Raw genomic sequence first — 24,851 nt, forward strand, 5'->3', positions numbered from 1 at the left:
CACCTAAGAAGCCATTGCCTAAAAAGATATCAACTAGAGTAGTAATCAAAATGTAAAATAAATAAGCTGAATTCCAAATTAATAATTCCAGTCCTTCAAAGGACGTCATCAAGTGAAAATAACTGGGTGCAGTGACTCAAGGCTGCAATCCTAGCTACTCAAGAAGCAGAGAGCAGGAAGATAATGAGGCCATCCTGGGCAAAAAGTTTGTGAGATCCCATCTCCACCAATGGCGGGGCACAGCTGCACATGCCTGTCATCCCACCTATGTGGGAGGCTGAGACTGGAACGATTGTGCTTAGTTCATGGGACTCTATCTCAATGGAAAAAACTGGGCATGGTGGCACATTCCTGTCATGTCAGTTATGACATAGCAGCATAGAATAAGATTGTGATCCTGGCTGGCCCAGTCAAAGAACAAAACCTTATGTCAAAACTAACCAGAGCAAAAAGGGTTCCAGTGGTAGAATGCCTGTCTAGCAAGTGTGAAGCCCTGAGTCCAAACCCTAGTATTGCCAAAAACAAACAAAAAAACATATTATATGTAGTTCTTATTTGTGTATAATTTTTGAAAGGTAATTATATTCACATGGTTCAAAAAAGTCAAGATGTTATAAAGAGAGAAACACTGAAAAATACGTCTTCCACATGCTCTTCTATCCTCATCCAGGATTGTCGTTTTATTAGCTCTTTTGTGTCTATCCAACATCTCTTAATTCATTTACAAATAATATAAATACATATTCTTATTTTTCTCTCTTTTTCTTGCACATAAAAATGTGCATGATATATATATTGCTCTGTATTTTAGCCTCTGAATAATGCAGACTAAAAACCTTTCAAAGGAAAGGAAGGAAAAAGATAATGAAAGGAAAGAGGGGAAGGAAAGGGAAGGAAGGGGAAGGAAAAAGAAGGGAGGGAAAGGAAAAGGAGAAAAAGTGCAAAGGAAGCTAATAGAATGAAAAGATGCACTTGTAAAACATATATCTGTTGGAGAATTTGTGTGCGTAATACATAAAGACCTCAAAAGTCTCAACAATGTCCATTCAATGTTATTTAACAATAAAAGGAATGAAGTACTGACACATAATACAACATGGATGAACCTTGAAAACAAGTGAAAGGAGCCCAACATGAAAGGCTACATATTGCATGATTCAATTAACTTGAAATGTTCAGAATAAGCAAAACTGTAGAGAAAGAAAATAGATTCATGGCTGCCAGAGGCAGGGCAAAAGAGGAATGAAAACTGATTGCTAACGGATATAGGGTTTCTTTTGGGGTAATGAAAATGTATTGAAGTTAGATTGTGATGATAGATGTCCAAGTTTATACATACTGAAAATCTACTGAGTTGCATATTTTAAAAGTTGGGACTGGAGGTGGAGCTCAGTAGTAAGGCACTTGCCTTGCATGTACGAGGTTCTGGGTTCAATCCCCAGCACCATAAAAACAATAATTAGTTTAAGAAGTATGAACTTTTTGGTATGTGAATTATATCTCAGTATAGTTGTTATTATAAACAGGTTATTAGTCCTTTGAATCTTACATTGCAAATAGTTTCTCATTGGTATTTTAACATTCGTTTATTATGTTTTTTACTATATATAATTTTTTTGTTTTTATAGTTCTCTGTGATTTTTGGGTTTGTATGTCATTTAGCCTTTCTACTCTAGATTTATAGAAATATTCATTTACATTTTATAAAACTGTCCTCAAATTTTAGGTATTTTGAACCATTTAGAAACTTTTTTGGTGAGATGTCAGTTTTTCCCCTTAAACAGGATAAATGGTTGTCTCAACTTGACTAATAATTTATCTTTTCCCTGTTGCTTAAAATGCTACCATAATTACATTTTAATTTGCATATACACTTGCATCTATGTCTGTGTTTTATTTTCTTCCAATGCTTGGGATGCTTCTTCATTCACCACTACAGCACGTTTTTATCACTGTAGCATTAAAGTACATGTAATTATGTAAATAAGCAGGAATTACTTCTTTGTCTAGGACTTTTCAAACTAGTGGCTATGCTACAGCTTTATTTTTAAAAGCAGTCTTTTGTATCCCCATGAAAAAACATTGGGGATTTAATTATAATTATACTGAACTGAGAAATTAATTTAGAGGTAAGGAACATATTTATTACATTAACATCTTTCTATAGCTGAATAAAATCTGGACCTTCATTTACTCAACCCTATGTTCTTCTGAAGACCACATCTTCCTACATATACATCTAGAGCATTACAAGTTTATCCTCAGGCAATCTGTGTTTAATTTACCCTTAGGAATGGGATAATTTTTCCCATTACATATTACAATTATATTTGTGTATGTATTAGGCACACAGGAAAGACAGTGATTATCACATTATTTTGTAAACTGCTAACATTGCTAAACACATTTTTTCTTTCAAAAAAATCTGATATTTGCCTTCTTCTGTCTAATTTTTGTGATTAGATTTCACTTTCTTGTCATGTTTCATCAGCTAGTGTCCTTCAAAACCATGGTAAATAATGGTAGCAACTGATAACTAATATCCATGACTTTTTTATTTAAAAGGAATTCTTTGGTTTACTATTAAGAATTATTTTGGATTTTGATGTAATGGGTTTGTATGCTGATTATGGTAAGTTACACTTTTCTAGTTTTGTTTCACAGCTGTAATCAAGATGTGCCTTTTAAAAAGGCACTGTAGTAGGTGCATTCTCCTCCTTGTACATTCATTCCTGTGTTATCACTCAAGCCATCCATGCAATAAAAATATACTTACACACTTTCCCAAGCTCTGGGGATACAAATAGGGCCCATGCTGTCTAGCACTCACTACCAAAGGCAGTTATTTTAACCCATTTTTATTACTTTAAAATGAGACTTGTTGAAACTATTTCAGGAATAGGGAAAGGGGGATAAAGGAGAATGATGCAGGGGGTGAATTCAGCTATGATACATTGTAAGAACTTTTGTAAATGTCACATTGTACCCCCAGTACAACAATAATTAAAAAATAAAATAAATGGTATAAAATCCTCTTTATGAAAAAAATAAAAAAGAACCTTTGGGACACAAAACAACAGTGGGAAAAAAAGGTAAAAGGAAAAGGACCCTTGAGTTTATCGTATAGGGAAGGAGGCATTAGCAAGTGTGGCAGGTAAAGTTTAATCTGATATGATCACAGATTGAACACTGGACTTTTGTAATCTCTCACCTTAATATAAAGTTTTACAGTTTTTTCTCTATAAAACTTAGATAGGTAATGTTTTCACAGACATCATTTACTGTGCTCCTAACAATAATCAAGTTGAACATTACCTCAGCACAGAAGGAGAGGAAACTGAAACTCAAAATTGTTAGGATCCCAAAGCTAAGCAAAAAAAAAAAAAAAAAAAAAAAATCAAAACCTGTGCTCTTTGCATTTGCCTTAATAATGTAATTGAATAACGTAATATGTGACTTTAAAATGTTCATGTTTTGGCAGAGGAATTTAGAATTCATGTCTTCCTTCCCATTTCCTACTTCTACCAAGAATCACCTGTTAATCTCAGCAGGCCTTCCCTTTCTAACAGGTGCTTTTCGACAATCCTTCTGAGGTACAGGCTTACCTAAGACCAGTCTTGCATGAAGACCCAGTATTCCTTCCCAGGTTGGCTTGGACTGATCAAGAGGCCTGGGAGGAAGTTCTGTGATCGGGGCTCAAGTCTGTGCGGCAGTTTGGAAGATACTGCCTTTTTACCCATCCTCAAATTGTAAGGCTATGACTGGGGAGTTAGAAACCTCTCTGGACAGCTATAGTCCCCAGCCTCAGACCAAGGGCAACCTACTTTTCCAGAGCAGGGGCCACCTCAGTCCCAGAGTCCTTTTCCTAATCTACCTCAGTTACAGAACACACATAGGAGACTTTTTGAGTAAAGAATGCTGAGGTTTTCCTGCCTGCCTTTTTGTAAGTTAAGAAATATCAAAGGAAAGAAAGTGGTAGAAAAAACTCAGGAAACCAGGCTGGCAATTCTGTCTCTGCTCAAAGTGCCCCAGCTCTCACAGCTAAAGTGGAATCTCGAGAGCTTCCTGGCATATTAAATATCCATCAAAATCCAAGTGCTACTTTGTCAACATTTGACTAAATAATAAAAGTAGAGATTTGTCCCATCTCTACTCTTGGAGTACTCAGTATACATAGCACTAAATTGCAGGTCTAATAAAGGTAGTTTAAAACATGAGGAAAGAATCCTTTGTAGTTTATCTATGCTTCTCATTTCCTTTTAATTTAACCATAAACTAAACTGATTCATAAAACATTTATCGAGGGTAATAAAGTGATGTTTTCAATACAAAGGTTGCTTATGTAATTAAGCATACATTCTGTAGTATTCTGTGTAATTTGAAATGGATTCCATAAAATTAACAAATACTTACATCTATTTTATTTCCCCTTCTATTAATGACAAATAATGAAACAAAAAGGAGAAAAAGAGTAAATTCCTGTCAATGTAAAGTACCTCCAATTCAGAAAATGAAACTGCAGATGTTGCTAAAGACTATCTTTTTCTTGGAAATGTGCCATTAAATTTAATTAGAGTTCTCATTTGCCTTCCCTTTTGCTGTGCCTCTCTACTCTTCTCTCCTCACCCCATATTAGAAGAACACTACATAAGTTTTGAAATAGCCTACGTAATATAAATGAAGAAACTAATCATCCTAAGCAAAAAGAAGCCAGGCATGATGGCTTGTAGTGGTTCCAACTTTCTGGGAGGCCAAGGCAGAAGGACCACTTGAGCCCAGGAGTTAGAGACCAGCCTGGGCAACTTAGCAACATCTTGTAATAATAATAATAATAATAATAGTTATTAATAATAATAACTAAAAAAATTTTTAAATGAAGTAGACATTCTTGTAATACTATTAATTATGACATCTTAAATTGTCTTCAAAGTGCTTTGTTTCAGAACTCTCTCACTGTAACTGTTAACTAATATCCCCAATACTCATGGTATCCACCCTACCTCTTTCATCACCTAGCTGTCAAGATGTGATTCCTTACTCTAAAATGATCCACTCTGTATTAATTTCACATTAATGCTTCAAATCAAGCAAAATGGTGATGTTCGTGTTGTCCAATATCACTCAGAAGAGAAACCACTGTACTGTATTTTCCCAAGTTCATTGAAGTTTTAGAAGCAAATGATGATCAGAGTCTAAGGTTGCCTAATTTTAAGTAAATTAATTTTGGACCAATTTTTCCCTCATCTATACCATGTTTAGAAATTTCAAAGTTCCCTGAGCAAGCATTTGTAGAGTAATGTTCTTAGATAGTTTCAAAAATGTTTGGAAAGTGCCCATCAGCATTTTCTGTAAAAGTGTTCCCCCTGAATAGTCAGCTCAAAAAGATATCAGATAAAATACAGTAATTGCCAGGTCTGCTTTTCAGGTGTATAAGCCATGAGCAAGGAATGGGAGGAACTCTGTACTTCTCCTTGTGTGTGTGTTCCTTGCTGGAGGCCAGAGTCCAGGTGTGTGAAGGAGGACAGGTTTCTTGCCCAGGCACTCTGAATACCTGAGCCACCAGGAGATAGAGATTGATCACCTGTGTGACTAGATGAAGACTGGATTTCCTCCTACTTTCTAGTCTATATTTGGCTTACTGAGATTTTGTTACAGAAACTTCCCTTGTTTACTAGCTGCAATTGTAATAATAATTTCCAATTTTCTGCTGGGCATCTCCTCATGGACACCACACCAACACGTTAAGCTCTCCTTACTCAAAGCCAAACGCAGTTATCCCTCCTCTGAAAATCTGTTCCAATGCCTATATATTCATCTCTTATAATAACTCAACTCTTCTTAAATTCTGCCAGATTAGGAAACTTGGGGAAAACTCCTTCCTGCCCTACCAGATACTCAAACATCTGACAACTCCACTATGTCTTCTGATGAGTACTCAAAGCATTTTTCTGTGATTTCCACCTCTGCTAAAGTCATCGTCTGTCTTGAACCTTACTATCGTCTTTACTTCTGAAACCTCTCCAAGCTTTTTCTCGCTCTGCATTGAGAGCTGTCTCAATTCCTTTCTTGCCATTCTGCCTCCCTTCAGGTTGAAGTCAATGACTCTCCCCACCTTGCCTTTTGGCACCCAGTAACATCGAACCAATCAATGAGAAGCACAGTAGGGTATGAAAGAGAGCAAAGAGGGTATGTTGTGATATTTATTTCCTTAGCCCCATCCCTGCAGGTCACCTCAAGCTGACAGAGTCCCTTTCCTGAAGTTTACAGCTCCTGCAAGTGAGTTCTCTTAACGTAATCTCTGTGTCTCCAGGTTCAGCTAATTGCGCCCTCCTCCAGCTCCTTAGGACCTAGGAGTAATAAGGCTCCAGAGTTACTGCCACCTGTGGTCTCCCTGAACCCTGTCTACACCTTCACAGTCCCTTTATTAAAGGCTCCTCAAATTACGCAAGTCTAGTGTGCCATCTGTTCCCTGCCAGGGCTCTGAATGATAGAATTGCTTTTCAAATTTTAAGTTGCTGTCTAAATGCAAGGTATTTCTCATTTATCTCTGCACAGTGCTTTACACGAAGCAGATTGCTGCTATTAATAACAAATGGTAAAATGAACGCATGCAAGAATGAATGAGTGACTGATGCTGCCTCTCTTTCTTTACTTACAGTCTCATCTGGGGGATACATCCTTGTCACCTCGATTGCATTGTGTAGTGCCCTGATTTGATTTGGGCGGTCCTTGTTCCCTTGGAACTCACTGACTCTTAGACTATCTGCAGAAATCTAGGCTTTTGTGTATTTCTAAGTGATCTAACATGAAAGAGTTAACTCTGCTTCCAATTTCTAACAATACCACATCTTTCTTCTAACGGCTATACACTTACCTGATATAAAAAATGGATTACTTTTTTGTTTATTTATTTATTTTGTTATTCAACATAAAAGCTAGCAAATAAATCAAACGCAAGTTGATTTTAGGGATCAGTAGCCCAGACTGGGGTTGTTCTTTCAAAGCACTTACAACAAACATAAGGCAAATAAGTTCCACTACTGCCCCTCTTGTACAGGAAAAACCCAGCCAATGAGTGGGTAATAGGATAGCCTAGCCAAAGGATCTAACCAAAAATAAATCAGAATTCATCTGAGGAGCTGAAATCATAGCGGATTGGCCCTTGTTATTAATTTATTTCCAGTAGTTATAAACTATCCTTATCTCCTAAATCCCAGCCATCTTAATGGTACAGGAGATAAGTACTTCACTTTTGTTCTAATATGATAGTTGAAGTTGATGGCTTACAAATGAGAAGCTGACCCATGGAAACTGCCTTTAGAAAACATACTTTGGAGTAAACATATTTAATAGTATGCCTTGGTACAGAGTAGGTATTATTCATTACCAAATAATTGCATAACTGGAATTCTTAATTAAAATTTGTGATGAGAAATGAATCTGTTTATTTTGTAATTATGACCTAGAAACTCAGAGCATATTGGGGTAGTTTATGAGCATAATTCCAAAGATTTTAATATAGCAAAAAACTAATAAAGCCTTTAACCAGGAACTCTTGGAGGAAAAATACACACACACACACACACACACACACACACACACACACACTGGGTGCGTAGATCCAGAAGCAATAAGATTTCAAAAGCCAAACACTAAACACAACTATAATGTGGAAATATTCAAATGCAATGGTTTTTGAGCTATTGTTAAAAACCTTTGATTCCTTTTCTGGACCTCTCTGGATTTTGCAGAAAAGCTCTCAACCAGCTTTGTCTTTTAACTTTGTAATTGAAACACAAAGTCAATGGCCAATTCTGTAAATCTTCTTTTTTAGGCTTACCTTTAAGATATAAATTTGAAGCCAGGTATGATGGTGCAGCACCTGTAAATCCCAGCACTGGGCTACTAAGCAATACTTTGTCTTTAAAAAAAAAAAAAAGGCTAGGAGAGATGTTGTATACCTGTGATCCTAGCACTGGGAAGGAGAGGCAAGAGGATTGAGTTCCCTGGGGAAAACATAGCAAGACCTCCTCTCAAAAACAAAATACAAACAAAGGGATAAGGGCACAGCACAATTGGTAGAGAGGTTGCCTAGCATGTGTAAGGTCCTGGGTTCAAACCCCAGTACCAGAAAGGAGATGATAAATAGATAGACAGATAGATAGATAAGATAGAAGACTGATAGATTTATAGATAGGTGAGAGAGAGAGAGAGAGAGATTGAAGTGATCTTTTCAACACACATTGCAAGTGGAACTTCTAGAGGACAGGCATAAAGGAGCTAGTCCTGGACACACAATGAAATGAATCAGATAATGTTTAAACCTAACTTGGTTGGTGGGACCAAGCTATAAGAAAGCTGGTTATAAAAATTTATAGGATCCAGTTGCTTTTATTTGATAAAACTGATGATAGGCCAAAGGTAAGAGGGATTTAGGGGACAAGGAAAACTTGGGCAGTACATTTTGTGGAACCAAACAAAGATTAGACAAATGTTCAGTTTCTCCTGAGTCTCCTTTTAGGACATGAACTGTGACTTGTAACTGTGACTGGTGGCAACAGTGTACCTGCTGTCACCTCATTTATGTCATTACTGACACATTGACACCATATCCAAGGCCCAGATTTAAACACCTGTTAGCTAATATATCTCTCTGCACCTGCTTCTGGGCTTTGCCACTTAATAGGGCATGTGGAATTGTAGACAAGACTTATTATCACAATTGAACACCAATAGTGTTTGCTTTTGAATTTATCCCACAATATCAACTTCTTCCTGTCCCCATATACTCACTATGTATCATTTCCTTGCATATTAACAGTGCGATTTTAAAATTATTACAGTATATCCAATGTTAATAAAAGTCTGTAATAGTAAACATCTTAAATCTCTATGTATAGCTATCTTTAGCTCAAACTAGCAAAAATGCTATGTCTTTCTTATTATCTCCTATGCTTTCTCTTCAATAAAATCAGAAAACAAGAGGGTGGAACAGGTTCTGCCCAGAAAGGGGAAGAGGTGGCACAAGCAATGTATACACATGTAAGTAAACATAAAAACGATAAAATAAAAAAAAACTTCACAGTACAGAAGTTAAAAAAAAAATCCCTCAGGTTAGTTCTGCCTGCTTTGAACCACATGTAAGTGATCATACATTGTGCCCATTTGTGTTTTGCTACTTTGGGTCAATTTTATGTTTGAGATGAATGTAGGTAGCTGTAGTTAGCCAAAGAACAATGACATAGATTTTTATTGTATAAATATACCATAAACTATGTATCTTTTGGGGAAAAAAAAGGTAAATAAGAAAGAAAATAAATGTATCCTTTGAGTATCATTATTTCAAAAGTAAAAATTACCCAGAATCCTATTCTGTTTTTGTTGTTGTTTGTTTGTTTAATGAATAAGTGGCTCTAATGGCTTCTGCAGATGAATCCAGTCTTTCTACCTCCAATATCCTGAAGTTTGTGTATAGAGAACATTCAGTAATTATGATTTAGGGGAGTTATGGTCCTAACCGTTAATGGAACCATTTATAGTTTAACCAGTGAGATTTACTTAAGATAAACTTGCATTGTGTTCAATCAGTCTGTTTCTTTATAATTTATAAGTGACTCAGAAAAGTTGTATGGGTAATAGGATGCATATAATGTACAGATAAAATGTTGATTGTAGTATCTGTTTTCAAAAGAGCTAGTATTATTAAAGGTTATCTGCTGTTCATCTTTCTGGTAGAAATTAACAATATATTTTTTAAATACCTCATTTATTTATATGACTTGAGCACTCATTGTCCACACAGTGACACCTGTGAAGTCTTTAGCAAAACTAGAGAAATAATGGATTTATCATTTCCATAAATGTATGGTGTCCTTTGCTCAGGGTGAACAGCAAGAATTACTCATGTAAAGGTAGAGAAATCAAAATGACTAAAAAAAAAAAACATATTTTTATCATTCCAAACATAAGCACAGCTATGATGGTATACTATCCTTGTACATAATAATAGAAGTGTTCTGTCAGTGAAATCTTGAGGTTTAAGATTTACCGTGATAAATATTTTTCATTAAAGTGAAATATCTTGGCAGAGTCACTTTCATATGCAGACTGTTGACACAAGGCGGCCACCTGTGCCTATGCAGATGCGGAGATTTGGGTCTATATTATTAATGATTTATCATGTTTTAGAGAGCTTAGATTAGTTTTGAAAGCAATCCCTTGCCACAAAAGCACTTTCTATAATGTGTGAAGGCAAGGAATGCTGCTTGTACATTCCAAATTAAAGTCATCACTGAAGCTGCAGCTACCTTTGAAGTTGCAATACCTTTATCTTTTTTATTTGGAAACATGAAATTCTATATCCTAAACTATACGATTCATTAAAATTCATACAGAATGTTTTCCCCATCAAGTGGCTAGTTAGTGTGTGTGTCTGAATTAATAGACATATACAAATAGATAAGGGAATGAAGGAGATGGAATGTAAGAAAAATTTATAGCACATGTAGCATGTTCCACGTACTGTTGCCCTGAGTCTCGTCTTTAATGTGAGTTTGGAATAAGTTTTGTAGGATTCCAAAATTGCACTGCGAGAGTTGAGTACATATAGATGCTGTACTCATGGCATCTATAAAAATATTGTCTGATATTAATTCAATGCTTGTGTGCTCCAGGTAAGATGCTAAACCTTTACAAGTGTCACCTTCAGTTTTCATAAAAATCCATTCGAATTATTATTATCATCATACCTGTAATATATATGAGAAGACCGAAGTCCAGGGTGCTTAAGTGAATCATCCCAAGTCGCAGATTTAGTGGGAAGAGAGTCTTGGGTTTGAATCCAAGCTGGCTAATACTTCAAAGTCTTCTCTGTTAACTATGACCTCGCTATTAACTACTCTCACTACTAAGAAAGAGGTGGGATACAAACCCTACGTAGTTACTACCTGTGTGGCATTATCTAAGTCACTTACATTTCTCTAAGCCTGAGATCCCTCATATTTAAAACAGTAGTATTTATTTCCTAAGGTTGTTACAAGTTAATATTTATAAAGAAGAGAGTTAATATAAAGAACAGTCAGCATTTGTTAGAACAGAGTTTGGCATATATTAAGCGCTGATGCTTTAATAACTACTAACAGTTAAGCAGTTGTACTTTGATGATTGATAAACTTTTATTGACAATTGTACACAAAGATTTTCTATAATTTTCAGATGCCTTTTATACTCAAAACTAGGTTAGAAATTAAGTTACTACTTATCACTGAAAAGAAATACAAATAAATAATCTAGAGCACAATGACTCACCTTGTAGAGTTCAGCCCTTAAACATTTCATTCAGGACATGAAAAGAGTCAGTCAGCTTATCTCCATCCACTCATTTATACATTCACTCCATTTAACAAACATTTCCATGACAGTTGTGCTGTGAGCACTGGGGACACAGGGTGAATAAATCCTTGCTCTGGAGGAGCATATGATCTAGAGATAACTAGTTTATTACTTTCTAGTTTAGTACATAAGAGTATGAGAAAGTTGTGGGTTTTATTATCAGATATGTTTAACAAGTATTATTGAGTGCTCATTCTTGTTGGAGGTACTGGGGCTTTCTGTGTAAAGAAGATAAGAACACTGCTGTTAAGAAGGGTTGGGTGTGCTGGTTTGTGTCTATAATCCCAACTACTCAGGAGGTGGAAGTAGGAATATCTTGGATGCCGGACCCCTGCAAAAATGCAGAGACCCTATCTAAAACCCAACTAAAGCAAAAAGGGCTGGGGATATGGCTCAAATAATAAAGCAAGAACCTGAGTTCAAACCCCAGTGCTACCAGCAAAAAAGTAAATAATTAAATAAAAAAGTGTCCTTCAATTTTATGAATGACATAACTTTTTAGGGAAGTACTTGACCCATACAAGTGATTAGTGGTTAGTGGAATGAGGGAACTTTTGATGCCCAAACAATTTATTTGTTGTTGTTGAGTCAAGTAATATAGAAAATAAGCAACACAGCAGTATAGGCAGTGGTACCCCAGAAATCAGAGATCCCACGAAACAGTGTGGCACCAGGAGGGAGTTAGGCAGAAGCAAACAGGGTTAAGGGTTAAAAGAGTACAAAGCCATTTGATAAAACCAAATGCTAACAAACATGAAGTATACCATTTCTTTAGATTTCTTTCTACTAGAGTCCAAGAAATGTCATTTTCCAGACTATCAAGATTCTCAGAACCAGGGAGATGACAAATTCTGAAGAGTAGTAGTTTGCTTTTGACCAATAGGAAAAGGATACCATTTTTTCCCATGTCAGTGGATCACCACCGTCCCTACCTCTCTGCCTTCAGCAAACCAAATAAAAGAATTGACTTTGAGGTCTAGACTGATATTTAGACTGAAAACACTTATAATCCATGGCTCAAAATGACCTATCAGCAGATCCTTCTGCTACCTGGAAGACAGTTATTCCTGGATTTAAGAACTCAGTCTAAGGTAAACTGCCCTCTCTGAGTGTTCCCATCTCTGCAAAGTTAACCCTCATGAAATTTCAGCAAAGAATTCAAGAATCTAGAGAATTGAACTTTTATTCCTTTGCTGCTACTGCAGAGACAAGAAAACTCACAAGGTTTCTGTCTCATCCAGTGGGTAGCAATGGTTTGGTTCCTCATCAAGCCTATGGTCACCCTCTTTCATCTTCATGCAATGCACATTGTCCCTGGCCTACAGTGGAACTGGTTCCCGTGGTGGCAAAAATACGACTTTCTGGGTCAGAAGTTGGCTAGTGGAGGGCCCTGACTGCCAAGTAACTCCAAATGATGTCAGAGCCCTGCACAACCAGAAAACACCAGCCAGGCCAGCAACAAAAGACTCAATAACAGAAAAATCACTGAGCTGTGTGGCCAAAGTTCCTTTCCGCCCCCTACCCTTTTCTTGTAATAGGAAGAACAGCAGGAAGAGAGTTTATATTTTCAAAGGCTCCCCCCTCCTCTCCCCTTCTTCCTTTTTGCTACAAAGTGTGAACTAGCCAGGAAACAGTTCTCCGGATGAGGGATGAGCCCCACTGTAGTTTCTTGGGGTGTCTTTTTTTGAGTTCCTATTCAATATGTCATGTAACTTTCAGAAACAACACAACAGTGATATTTTTCCTCAATGTAAACATGTAACTTTGTGGTTGGGAGAAAGCAGGGGAAGTATTGAGACAAGGAGTATCTTTTTTATGCTCTCCTTTTTCTCTTTCATAGTAATTAACCATACTTAAATGAAAATTAAGAATTTGGTGGAAAAGCTCTCTTCTTTGTTTTTCTTTAAACAGGAGCATCAGGGCTCATTCCACTCACTTGAAGCTCTTAGTGGTCTACGGACCGCTAAGAAATTTCAACTGGAAATTAATAAACACAGTCCGTTCTTGGAAATGAAGTTTAGGTTAAAAAATCTTGTTTTGAAATATGATTTTTTTATCCCTTCCTTTATGACAGTCAACTTTAAATGATGTCACTTCAAGGACATTTTCATTTCTCCCACAACGTATTACACGAAACACTTGCCTGTAAAACCGGCTCATTAGCCTGCAAAATTATACTGTACTGAATGGCTTTCATTCAAAGTAGAAATGGGATTTTTAGTAGGCAATTTCTGTATTTTATAAAGATAAAGCAGTGTTTGATTGCTTCTTCCCAGCTGTTTTGCTTACTGGTTATAAAGAGAGATTGGTGGGGAGAGGGGGGGAGGTAACGTGGGGGGCGGGTTTGTAAGGATGTGCTGAGAAAAAAAATAATAAATCTTAGAATAGAAAACTAAGGCAGAAGTTCGAAGTACCACTGTGCAGCAATGATTTCTTCTTTGGGTGTCTAGCTCTGAAAGAAGTGAGGGAGCGTGGAACAGAGGGGAAGAGGGAGGCAAGGGAAAAGGCTCCTTGCTTCGCAGGCTTGCTGCAGCCCCAGCGAGCTGGATTGAGTGGGGCGCTGGGAGTTGCTGGAAGGAACAACTCCTCCTTGGTGGGGAGAGGGAGGGCGCGCGGAGCAGGACGCGGAGGCCACCGCGGGGTCAGCGGGGCTGCGGCGCCAGGGTGGGGGCCTCCAGGCGGCGCTGGCCGCGGTACCAGAGCGAGGGAGAGCGCGCCTAGCCGCCCGCGCCTCCTGCTGTCCGCGCCCGGGGGTGGGTCCCGAGTCGTGCGCGGCGGATCGCGCGCAGGGAAACAGGCTCAGGCTCTCCTGATGGATTGACTTGGAGATGGATCGAATTACACCATTTGCCGTGCATCAGTTTGTTTTGCTCCTGCTCCGTCCCGCTGCCGCCACTGCCGCCGCTGCTGCTGCAAGAGCTGGTGGTGGCGACTTTCAGGATAGATCGAGGAAACCGAGACCTAAGGAGACAGAGGGATAGCTTCTTTTGCATTCTGTCTTTATTTTCTTTTTTTCCTCGATCGTGACAAGCTTGTTTTAATCAGTCTTTCTCCATGAGGTAAGGTCGTCTCTTTTGAACAATTTGCTAAAGGTCTAGGTTGCATGATGGGGATCGGACTCAAGAGCCTGGATCGCAGCGTGTGCGTGTGCACGCGTGTGCTGTGTGTCACTGGGGAGTTGATTTCTTTTTCCAAGCAGTCCTTAGCCTGTCGTGCAAGGGACGCTCTGAAAGGTTTGGCGGAGCGGTCAAAACTGGCAAAGCTGGCTGCTTGGGGGAGGGGCGAGTAGACTTGGAGGCCCTCCCTCCTCCACTGTGCACCCCCGCCCCCGGGGGTGGGGAGGGAGAAAAAAAAAGCGGAGGGGAGGGGAACAAGTAAAAGTTTCTGGCCAGGCAGGCCCAGCTCCGCGCTCCCACGCACATAGTCGTGGGCAGCCAAGGCTGCTTGGCTGCCGGGCATCCAGTCTCGAGCCAAAGCCAGAGTGGCCGCAGCTCGGCCTCCCCCTCCAGCCTGCGTGGGCTCCCCGGAGCCGACGCTGGGACAACCCGGGATCAGGCAGGCAGCACGGGGTCCGCGGGGAGCCTTCTACCTGTCATTGCGCTCCGGGGTGGCATCGCCCTGGGGTTAGCGCCTGCTGGCAAGGGGCGGGCTCTGGAGACTTGGCCACCACCTCCTACCACCCCCCGCCCCCACCTCGGGGCCCCGGCTCCTGCCCCGAGGGCGGCCACTTCCCACCCTCCCTCTCCCCCTGCTGGCCGAGCCCGCAGCCCAGAGCTGCCCAGAGCCCACCCGGCGCTCAGCTTTCTCCTTCCCGGCCACTCTTCCCGGCAACTTTCCGTGCTTTGTTCTCGGGCTGGAAATGCTTGACAGAAGCGTCTTGGACAGGGTCTCCGCCAGGCGGCCAGAGCTCATCGCTGAGATGTGTTACGTTCTCCTCTCCCCATCAATTATGGATGGAAACAAATAAGGAAGAGTCAATTTTGCATGAGCCCCTTCTCGGGCGGCGAGAGGCGTCCTGCAGCCGGGAGGGAGCCGCCGATAGCGTCCGCAGCCCCCTGGCAAGGCCATGCTGATGACCAAGGTAGGGAAACTTATTTCCTGGCTTGACAGTCATGATGTTTGTCCCTGGTCTGCACAAACGGATCGGATCCTGCAACCCGAGCTGGGTCACCAGGAAGGGTTTAAAAGCTTATGTCGTGTAGAACTCTTGGGTTGAAATGAAAGGTCATGTTTTGAAATTTTCTGCTTAGTCCACTATCAGGACCATTGCTGTCAGGTGATCGTTTAAATCCTGAATATATATATATATATATATATATATATATATATATATATATATATATGAATGAATATATATATAGATATGAATGACATCGTTAGAGGACTGGGGCTGTGCTCCTTGCTCCTTGGTGACCAGGCGGTGACCAATAGCCCAGCATCTTAGCTAGCTCCTCGCCGCTCTCACAGAAGGGACAGAAAAATCCTTATAGATACGTACGTAGACTTTGTAAACAGTAATTGCTCCTTACATCCACCACTACAACCGTTCTTTTCCCTTAAAAATAAACCCTAGTGTTTCCAGTTACTTGGGGGAAAAAATGTCTAGAGCGATTTCCCCTCAAAACTTCTGGCTACTCTATGAATTTTAAGTCTGCAGTACAAAAATGCAGGTGCCTTTGAAGGTTGCCCTTCTCTCTAATATTTGGGTCAAGAAAGTGAATTCTTTTGTTTATTTCAAGGCTGAAGCCCTAAGGAAAGATTTAACTTTTTTTCTAAACTGGTTTGTTCTTTGTTGCTCCAAATAAGAGAAAAAAATGTTTGAAGAAATTTTTCAAGATTTCTTCCTGGTAGGATTGTTAAATCTTATCTCGGACAGCTGGGGAGGGGGAGATTTTACTATCCTTTGGTAATTTAAAATGGTAAGTTTTGATGCTGGTTTATTCCTGCTGTTAAATCCTTCCACTGTCTTAGTTATCTAACTCAAGAAATTAAGTTGTGTGTAGTGGTGTTTAATGTTGTGAGTGACAGACATACTCTGTCAAGCTGGCAGATATTACACAAACATTTACTCTGGCTTAGATAAATAGAAATTGTCAGATAAGCTCTATGATTTGGGTCTACATTGCCACAAACCAAAACATCTTAACATAAATAAACTGTAGCTCAGCCATAGTTGAATTTTGTTTTTGTTATATAGTTAGTGTCTGTGCTTTTGTTTAGGTGTCTAGAATGTGCTCTCAGAAGGACAAATTGAGTGCCTTAAGATTTCCAAAATGTGTTGTTTAGCAGGTCATTTCCATCCATTGGCATGTTTAGCTAGACTGGTAACAATGTGCTACTATTTCTTATTGGATCCCATAGAATGTTGTCACCTCTGGCCTCATTTCTACTAAGGATGCTACATAGATAACCTTTTTTGAGGAACATAATACATAAAACTGTGCCAGGAACATTGTGACTTTCCCTATCACCAGCTGGTTAATTTGAGTTTGATTTAGATTTGTGGGCATGCTGCCCTCTTTTTTTCTTTTTCTTTTGGTGCCCTCTAATAGCACCATCTGGTCATGTCTTCCCTGGTTTGATGAATTTGAAAGGTGGCTGTGGCTGTGACGTAAGCATGTTAGTCCTTAGAGTGAGGACAACTTACAAATTCAGAGGGGACTTGAGGTCACTGACTTGCTGCACAGGAAGGCTCTGTCGAGTAACTGTAATTTGGGTAGGTGGGCCCCCACATCATGAGGGGTGGTTTCTTTCTATCCCTTGAAAGGCCACAGGCAAGTGACCAGGAGTCAGGGCTTCTATTCACAAAGATATCCATAATTGTTAAGGACTTAATGAATCTGGAAAAGTTCTTCACTTCTTGCTACTCCATCATAATGAACCATGGCAATTAGCTTAGTCATTGTTCTTGCATGTGAATTTCACTACGATACAAAGAGTGAAAAATGCATCTGAAATAGAGTCATTTTTCACTCTTCTGATGCATTTTATGCAGAGCTAAGTGCCTGGCTGACTGCCTAACCATTATTGGTATAACCATGGGAGGTAAACTCCTTCCTTAGCATATAGCAGGATAAAATATTGTCTTCTACTTCAATTAATAGACTTTAAGCCTACAGATTCTAGATTCATTTCTAGAGGAAGCAAGAGGCAGTTGGGGTACGCCAATCAGTCAGTGTTTATTGACTACTTGTCCTTTGCAAAGATCTGTGTTAACCAGTGACTCAACACGAGGTGGGCCAGACATGTTTCTGCGTATATTCAACTTGAGCAAGAAAAAAAGAAAGAAAGAAAGAAAGAAGGGCAAAGGTGATCATTTGGCTAGAAATGTAAATATGCGTATTCCTTTTGAGCATTTTATTTTACCCTAAAGATTTTAAAGCAAGATTGTCTACACTAAATATTTACAGTCCTCCAGCCTTCCTGCCTTTAAGATCAATGAATGATGCCATGTTCTAGAAGTATAATTCATTTATTGGTTCTGTCATGGCAGCGAGCTGATGCCACTGGCTGAGGCTTATGTGAATAGAGACTTAGTGTTAAAACCTACCAAATCCAGTGTTGTAAGATACTGATTATTTTTTGAACAGCTGCAACATCCAGTTGGGAAGAAAAAAGACAAAACAACTCTGTTTTGATTTAGTTCCATGCCACATGGGGAGAATAAAAATCATACAACTATATCAAGCACATCGTGACACTTTTCACTTGAGGTAGCTGTCATTGGGCTGAGTTTTCCTCCCCTGACCTGAGGACAGTGACAATGCAGCAGCTAGTCATGGACTCTGCTTCCACTTCTCCCAGCAGGAAAACGACTAGACCTTCCTACTTTGAAAAACAACTGTAAAGTAACCACAGCAATCAAGTCAGTGGTCAGCATAGATAGCTCATGAGGTGTTCTTACTTCTCAAACTTTTCTATCAGGCTTTGTTAACTCACCCAGATTAGCATTTTAACAACCCTGAAGTGAACTTCTGCCATTCTCTCTTCTTGGACACAGTATGTAGACCATCCGTCATCCTGTCTTTGGCTACAACAGGCTTCTGGCTCCATCACCATTTGGAGCTACACAGAATCCATCCGACTGTGAACAACACAGCTGGCTACAGCAATTTTTTCTTCCACACCACTGGCAGCATTGTCTGGCTGTGGTAACTAAAGTTAACACCCAGAACAGGAAGTTTTCATTGTTTCACAACCTCAGCCAGGTCCCTTTTCCAGTTCTGGAAGTACACCTGCCATGAGGCCCTGCTGGCTTGCAGGGTGTTTTCCACTTAAGAGAGCAGGCTTGGGCCAACCTTACATAACCGCAGTAAAGACTGCTTAGGCTTGATGAGATTAAACCACCAGAACTACAGATTTAGAAGGAGCCATTCAGATTCTTCTCTTCCCACACCTTCAGAATTCATTGTGTTTAAAAAAATAAGTAAGGAATGAAGTAGCCTCTATCCTGTGTTTTCAAGTGGCTAAGGCAGAAGATCTTCTAGTTCTTTAGTGAGCTGAGCTTGTTCTTCTTGGATCCATCATCACAACGAACACATGACGCACCTAAATCCATATCTCATGCTACCCAGTGTTTTTCTTTTGCGAAACTGGGGTTCAAACTCAGTACCTATACCTGAGCCATTTTGTGTGTGTGTGTGTGTGTGTGTGTGATGGGCTTTTTGGAGATAGGGTCTTGTGAACTATTTGCCCAGGCTGGCTTTGAACTGCGATCCTCCTGATCTCTGCCTCATAAGTAGCTAGGATTATAGGCATGAGCCAGGCTCTACTCAGTGTTTTCTATCACATCTTGCTGTTTCGTTTCCTCTTTACTAAATAAGAGACCCATTGCAGTAACCATCACTTGTTAAAGCATTAGTACCATGAACTAGGTGGATGCATTTGTTGGGTGAAGTTGCTAAACTTTTTCATTTGATCGTTTGCTTCAACTTTTATAATTAAGAATACTACTTTCAGAGTTCGATGTGCAAAGGGGAGACTCTCATATTTTGGTATGAGTGAGCTTTCTTCTCTCTCCCCAAACATTTACTAATGAATTCAGCCACAAAACAGCTGGGAGGAGGAGCAGGGAAAACAGGGTGATGGTAATGGAGGAAGAGGAGGAAAGGAGGAAGAAAACACAAGAGTAGGTATGGTTCTTAACACTAAGTGCAGTCTGCTTTTAAATTATAGTCACCGTAATAAGAACTTTATCTTATAATGCCACGTAACCCTGCACAAGGGAGGTTCTGTTATTATTACTGCCTTATCAGAGAAGAAACTGAGGTACCCTTGACATTTTCAACAATTATTTTTTCAATGAAAGAACCATGTTTCAGGAAATTTTTATACTGAATGAAATATTATCTGTATGGATATACTCTTTAATCAAAACCTTTTTTTCTAAACTAAATCACACTGTACTTTTATTCCTGTCAGCCAAATAATTATGACAGGTTTTTCTCTTCAAGTGTCTCAGAACATCTTCTCCCACAATTTTTCTCCATGTTGAGCTTTCCTGTCTAGGATTACAGTGGCACAGGACAAATGGCAATATTTTTCACTCTCCACCAAAAAGTGCCTCTGTGTCTGGGTGCGATTGACATTCATTTTCCCGATCTTGGCAGCTGAAGAGTCATTATGTATCTTTGTCCCATTTTCCATGAGTATTTAGGGGCCCCATCAGAAAAGACTGAGAACTGCAGCTTGTTGGAATGTTAGCAGCATCAAGGTGGAAAGTATATTCCTGAAGTCTGATCATGAATTACATTGTACCACACGTTGTTCTTAGTTGTGGCTGCAGGAGAGTTCTTTTTACCTGTCTGAGTAATCAGGCACATTGTTGAGAAATTGTCACCCATGCATTAACTTTTTGTTGTTATGCTTTTTTATCAAGGATTCCCATGGGAGGAAAAAAAAAACAAATATACACTATTACCACTACACATAATGCTGAAATTTAAGGTTTTCAATATATACTTATGGGAAGGAAATAAGGGTTTTAAAAGTTCAATATGTTGGTATGTGTATAATAAGATGTTTGGGAAGATCTGCAGTTACTTAGCCTATTATTGGAGTCTGTACTTAAAAATAAAGTCAGCACTTTGTACTCAGTTAGAAACTGGTACATAAGGATCACAGCAGATGAAGCTCTTTGAGAAAATAACACTTCCATTCTACAGGAGTAGACTGTCTGAAAACCAGGGACTTAGATGTTCTCTACATTGGCCTACACTCAATTACTAGTAAAAGCATCTTTTGGAAGCTTTTTTGGTCAGCAGAGTTGTTCATACCTCTTCTGGGTTATTGATAGGTCAGTTAAGGATGTATATTTTTAAAGCTACAGAAGAAGAAAGAGAAGCAGAAGGAATAAATAATGTTGTAGTTTCTGGCTTTGCCTTTGCTGGTACAAACATTTGTTCATTCACCAAGTGTCTGCTTTGTACAAGTAGGTGCCAGGGGCAAAGGGTTGAAAGACAAGCTCGGTAAGAGCTCAAAGGTCTTACTGAGTGCTATAGGGAAAACAAGGCAACAAATAGCTACAAGGAATGGGGTGTGTTTCAAGCGTCCAAGAAGATACCCAGACTTTAGGAAACATAGAAGAGTGAGAGGTTATTTCTGGCTAGGGTGGTCAGTCGTGGCTTTGTAGAGCCACTGATATTTGAGCTGGTCCTTGAACTAGGTAGAATTTGGACAGGTGGACAGTGAAGGGTGGTAGGGAAGGTATTGAGAGGGAGGGCATTCCAGGCATAGAGAGCAGCTTAGGCAAAGGCCCTGGAGTGGTGTGGGAGTGGGGGTCTAGCTCAGTTACCTACAACAGAGTTATGTCTCAGGTAGACAGAGGCAGTTTGCCCTGCAGTAGGCAAAGCTTTACTGAGTGTCTCTGGGTTACCGTACTGAGCTATTCAGCAGATGGCCCCACAGGTTAATGCAGCAGAATGAGTGGGATCAATCTTGTGGCAATTGAGTAGATTGCTCCATGATCAGAACTAAAACCCCCACGTGAGCTGCCAACTGGATCAGTGGTACACAGGAACATTGCATGGGACAACACGATTTGCCTCAAATTACCCAGCAAGAGGATGCTACCCACTACATTGTTCAGCAGACCAAATTAGAAGGTTGTTGTTTCATTGGTTCATTGGCTTCATCTTTTTTTTTAACTTAAAAAGATTCTAGACATAGACTCTGTAATAAAATAATAACAAATTTCATTGTGCATATGGGCATTTGGGGAGGGAAAAGAAAGGGATGTAGAGATACTGGAAAAGAGAGTAGAAACATTAGTTAGTCATGTACGTGATATTTAGATTGCAGATTCCCAAGGCCGTTGCCCATTCTCTGTGCATTAGCAGAGGAGGTGGTACATAGTATAGTTGATGTACAGCAAATATTTTAGTAACTATGTTAATTTCATAACTTTTTATTTCATGTTAGGTATACCCTATCATAGCTGTTGAACTGCAAGGAATGGGTTAAGACTCTTGACTGTCTTTTCCTAATTGAGGGAGAATGACTTGGAAAATTATTAACACATCCTTTGAAAAATTCCATCCATGAAGATCCCTGGGGATTGAGCATGATTTGTGGGTCTGAGCTTTCAAGATAAATTCATCTAACACTCTCACCTTCTTCTTTCCCCCACCTCATGCAGTCCTCCTCCAAACTAAGTTGTCTGGACATGGGTGTTTCCTAGCCATCATAAACCCCTTGGTTAACATAAATTATAATCAACACACAGGTATGTTTAGTAGTGGGCATAATAAGTTTCCTGGGAGGAAAGACCAGAAGTTCTGTAGTAGAAAACATAATAAAGGAAAAATAAAATGAAAACAGTTCCATTAGGGAATAATAGAGCCCATTGCTTTGCCAAGAATTGCTCGGATGGTTCAATTTTCCATGGCATATTTAAGTCTTTTATGAGTTAATAGTTATATGACAGACAGTCTTAAAGAAGTATCTTAAGTCAGAACCATCAATGCCAATTAAAGATCAATCAGAAATTATAGGTCTGTAGGGAAAAAAGACTAAGCATAACAAATTCAATACAGGGAACTTTTCAGGAATATTCCAGTAACATAAAACAGAGAACCTGTTTAGTCTAGTAATTGGCCTGGCTCCCACCCAGTGACTTGTTGAAGTGAAGGGCAAGCTGCCTCCTCCTGTGCGGAGCACAGTTGCCTCCAGACAGGACCTAAAATAAACTGGCCTGGCTCAGCTAGACTAATAATAACAGCTAGCACTTACTGTGTGCTTACCGTGTGTCATGGCACTGTGCCTAGTACTTTAAATATGTTGTCTAATTTAATCCTCACTCCACCCTTGAGAATGTTAGACCAGTAGCTAAGAGCTACACAAATTTGAGTCCTTACAATGTGCTCAATACACTTTTCACACAGGAGGAAACTGAGGCATGGAAGACTAATTTTCTCAGGACCAACCAGCTAGTGAATAGATGAACCAGGGGAGCTGAGATTCATGAGACAGTGTATTGTGGTCATTAAGAACATGAACTCAGCCACTCGGTGAGAGACCTAAGTCCTGACCATTTGACTGGCAAGCTGAGTGATCTTCAGCAAAGTTCTTAACCTCTCTGGGCTTCAGTTTCACCTTATAAAAGGAAGACAGTGATGGTGGTACCACCTCTGAGAGATTTTGTGAGACATAAATGAATTAATATTTGAAGAGCACTTATAATAGTGGTTGGCATGTAGTGAGTGTTGTAAATATATCACTTTCTGTTAAGTAAAAATAAATGCCGTCTGGCTCCAGAGCCTGTGCTTTTAGTCCTTATCCTGTGCTGTCTCTTCATGTGTGATTTTATCACTTCTCTTTAACTGATACATAGAGTTTGAAGCCAGTTCCTCAGTAGCTATCCTCCAGTCATCCATTGCACTTGCCTCAAATTCAGTCAGTCTAGAATGGGAATGGGGCAGGAGTTGGACCCTAGACGTTGATGCCCATTGAAGATCCTCAACCCAGATGTCAGCTGTTGCACAATCATGTCAGAAATCTGGCTTCTACTGTCATTTGTGTCAAAGAACAAATAAATAATTGGCATATGTTCTATGGTGGTGGTCCCTGGTTTGCTGAAACCTAAGTAATGTCATGAAAATTCAGTCACTAGGTCACCCACATCTTTGATTTCTGCCAGTGGTCCTCAAGCTTTAAAATTCATCAGAATCACCCAGTGTTAAAAATCTAGAGCCCTGACACCATAGGCTCATTTTTCTGGATCTGGACTAGAGCCCAAGAGTCTTCTGAGGTTTTTTGGTTTTTATTTCCTTTCCAGTCCTGAAGTTTGAACTCAGGGCCTTGCACTTGTTAGGCACGTACTCTGCCACTTGAGCCACTCTGCCAGACCTTTTTCTGATGGTTTATTTTTAAATAGGGTCTCCCTTTATGCCCAGGCTGGCCTGCACCTTGATCTTCCTGTGTGTGCTTCCCTACATATCTTGGGTGACGGGCACACAATACCATGCCAAGCCATTGGTTGAGATGAGGTCTTGTGAACATTTTGTCCAGCCTGGCCTCTAACCATAATCCTCCCTCCATTTCCTGAGTAGCTAGGATTACAGGCTTGAGCCCCTGTGCCTGGCCGGGAGTCTGCATTTTTAACAAACACCCTGTATAATCTATGCCCACTGCCTTTCACCACGCTTTGAGAAAAGGTACTCCAGGTTAGCCAGAGCTTCTGAAACAGCAGTGTGCCTGCAAATTGCCTGGCATCTTGTTAAGACATACATTCCCATCCAAATACAGTGTTAAACATCAAGGCTAGCATTGGCGGGCCATTGTATCTAAGGTGTATCTAAGACCTCTTGCCTAACAGCCCAGGGAGAACAACTATGAACTGAAGACAGGCCAGCTCAGGAAAGAGTGAAGAAAGTAATAAAATCTGCTCAAAGCTAAAGAGGTTTTTTTTTTTTTTTAAAGCCAGTTTGCAAAAGATCTTCATAGTGAGCAGAAGTTATAAAAAGAAAAGGGTACTCACTTATTCCTGCTGACTGGCCTATATCATTTCATAAATGGAGTCGTGGGCCAGTATTCATATCAACAGTTTTTGATTTAATGATAAACTGAGATAAGGGTAATCAAACTTCATGCTTCAGGGCATAAGGTGATTGCCTGCTGTGGTCAGGATGGAATTTTTTCCCTTGTGCTTTGCACAATTGACTAGATGCATTAGAAAGAGTAGTCGTGCTATGCTTGGCAGGGTGGGGGCTGGAGGCCCTGGTAGAAAATTCCCCTGACCAAGATCATATGGGAAGTGTTCTGGTTTGCATCATCATTTGGCTGTATCATTTTTGTTTCATATTAAGATTCTATGCATCTATGCATTGTATGTGTTTATTTCTGTAAACTCCATGATGAGACTGGGAACATACCATATTTGGAAGCAGGTACCCTGTACTCCAACCATGGCCAAGAGACTAGTCCCCTTAGATGCTCAGTGTCCTCGTCTGTGGCTGCCCTGT

At 39.8% G+C, this 24,851-nt stretch overlaps 1 protein-coding gene across 18 annotated transcripts in view; it reads left to right on the plus strand.

The window, feature by feature from the left end:
* Positions 1-24,851, plus strand: part of Sema6d (semaphorin 6D) — a 577,504-nt gene that overhangs the window by 507,509 nt on the left and 45,144 nt on the right. For 6 of the 18 annotated variants that reach the window (XM_074065886.1, XM_020160552.2, XM_020160555.2 and 3 more), the window contains exon 1: positions 15,174-15,472. The exons of 2 other annotated variants lie outside the window; for them this stretch is intronic. The gene's annotated coding sequence lies outside the window, so the exon portion shown is untranslated. Of the gene's footprint in view, positions 1-14,142; positions 14,451-15,171; positions 15,473-24,851 lie in introns of those variants that run through there. 10 more of the 18 variants (XM_074065874.1, XM_074065879.1, XM_074065880.1 and 7 more) reach the window with 4 other exon arrangements.

The sequence above is a fragment of the Castor canadensis genome, chromosome 2, assembly GCF_047511655.1.
Source record: "Castor canadensis chromosome 2, mCasCan1.hap1v2, whole genome shotgun sequence".
Taxonomy (NCBI): domain Eukaryota; kingdom Metazoa; phylum Chordata; class Mammalia; order Rodentia; family Castoridae; genus Castor; species Castor canadensis.